General features: G+C 45.7%; 1 protein-coding gene across 2 annotated transcripts in view; it reads left to right on the forward strand.

Annotated features, from left to right (window-relative positions):
• Positions 1-2,359, forward strand: part of RNF175 (ring finger protein 175) — a 47,667-nt gene that overhangs the window by 35,173 nt on the left and 10,135 nt on the right. The gene's annotated exons all lie outside the window — the stretch shown is intronic.

Genomic DNA, 2,359 nt, shown 5'->3' on the forward strand with positions numbered 1-2,359 from the left:
TGATTCCACTTATAAGTCATCCTGGAAAAGACACAACTAAAGAGACGGACAACCGGGCAGTGGTTGCCAAGAGTGTGGGGAGGTTGAATGATGGAGCACAGGGATATTTACGGGGATCGACTCTTCCGTGTGGTACTGCCAAGATCCATACATGACATGCATCTGTCAAAGCCCAGAGAAATCTATCGCACAAAGAACAAGCCTTAGTGGATGCAAATTTTAAAAGTCCATTTAGAAGGCTGGAAAGGATATATTCCAGGCGAGAATTCAGACTGTGATAAGAAAAATCAAACTACCTCAAATGGATGAAACCTTTTCACTGATTAGGGTAGGGGGGCAGGCCCTGACACAAGTCACTTAGGAAATGAATGGAGATGGCAGGACTCGAGACAAAATAAACTGTGTGTTGGCCTTGTATTCTTGTTGCTCAAGTTGTTTTTCTGCAGAATACAAGCTAATTTGGCAAATGGAGAGTGGGCACCAAGCTTTTCGCGCTTGGAATGAGAGGTTATAGACTAGCAAGGGGAGAAGACAAGCATGAACATGTGGTCCTGGATTAGGAGTGGACATGTCAGTGTGAACTCAAGTTCAATTTAATGTAAGTACAGGTGAATGCACTTAGATATATTTCTGCGTGTATGTATAGATATGTATATGCACTTAGATATATTTCTGCGTGTATGTATAGATATGCCCTTGGTCTGTCAGTGAAGTGGGCCTGCAAGCAGTGATATCCAGTAGCAGTGTACACAACTAGCATCCAGATCTTGGCTTCTAGCATCATTCTCCAAGAAAAAAGAATCAGGGCTCCTTAGAGAAATCGCTGAATCTAGGCCTGGGGTAGGAAGGATACAAGATGAGCCTGGGCCATCTCATACTGTCAGAAAGAAAGGAAGTTCTCAGCAAACACAGCATTTATGGGATAATATCAAAGGGATACAGGAGTCCACTAAAAGAGTCCCCGGTGCTTTAGCCAGAAGTATAAAATAAAAACCTGTGAGTCTAAACTAAAGGTCTTTATCTAAATGGTTATCCCCCATACAGAAGAATTCCCGATAATTTATACAGATAATGTCCCCTCAATGAGGTGTAGTCTACCTTCACACTCCTTATGGAGTGTGTGTGTGTGCATATTTTCAAAGAGAAATTGTACAAGTAGTGTATATTTTTGTTAGTGCCATGGAGTTGGCTGGACTCATAGAGAACAACAAGTGACTGCTTGGTCCTGCACCATCCTGGCCATCATTCTTCTGTTAGAGTCCATTGTGGTTAATCCAGCTTGTCGAGGGCTTTCTGTCTTTGGCTGTCTCTCTACCAAACATGCTGTCCTTCTCCAGGGACTGGTCTCTCCTGATAACATCCTCACCCCCCTCTGAAAAACTCACCCCCCAAAAAAACTCCCTGCCATCAAGTCAATACCTAATCATAACAACCTCTAGGTCTAAGTAGAACTGTCCCTGTGGGTTTCTGAGGCTCTGACTCTTTACAGGAATAGAAGTAGGGAACCCATGGAGAAGTCTGAGGGGCAGGCCCCAATGCCAACTACTTGGACAGCTCCCTCTCCCCCCAGAAGAATTTACTTCAGAGGACAGCACTGAAGCTACAGCTCAGGGAGAGGGACATTATCTGATCAGAGCGTACAGGAGCAAATGAAGGGGGAGGAAGAGAGAGTGGAGCACATCCTGGCCCACCAAGCCTTGAGGATAATATCCCCGCTCAGAGCAGCCAATGCGCAGAGAGGACACGACATCCCTCATTGAACCATAGCCTGACAGGGGACAACACTGGAGACACAGTGTGGGAATTGTGCCCGATCTGATCCCACCACACCGAGCCATCTAAGGGTGTGCAACAGAACAGCAAGGGGAGCAGAGCAAGGACGTCCCGAGGGAATACCAAAAGTAGACTTTGGGGCCAGGGCGTGGCACCCCATCAGACTGGACTGGAAAACACCCCTAAAGGTCAACAAACAGACCTTGAACTATTTACAGGCTTTCCTCTTCTGTGTCATTGGTTTTGTTGTTGTTGTTGTTTTCTTTTCTTTTGTTGCTTTGTCTTGCTCTGTCCTGTTTTTTGTGCATATTATTATCTCTGCAGATCTATCTAGATAAAATAGGTGGGATAAATAAGCTGAAGGAGAAAACAACAGGACCAACGATTGGGGTGGGGCTGGGAACATGGGAGAGGGGGAGGTGGGGGAAAGGAAGTGGGTGTTAACAAACCCAGGGACAAGGGAAAAACAAGTGATCCAAAATCAATGGTGAGGAGGGTGTAGGAGGCCTGGTTGGGCTGGATCAAGGGCAATATAACCGAGAGGAATTACTGAAAGCCAAATGAAGGCTGAGCATGATAGTGGGAC

Source organism: Echinops telfairi, unplaced genomic scaffold (genome assembly GCF_000313985.2).
Source record: "Echinops telfairi isolate 266 unplaced genomic scaffold, ASM31398v2 ScPeMD7_5868;HRSCAF=6743_1, whole genome shotgun sequence".
NCBI classification, from domain to species: domain Eukaryota; kingdom Metazoa; phylum Chordata; class Mammalia; order Afrosoricida; family Tenrecidae; genus Echinops; species Echinops telfairi.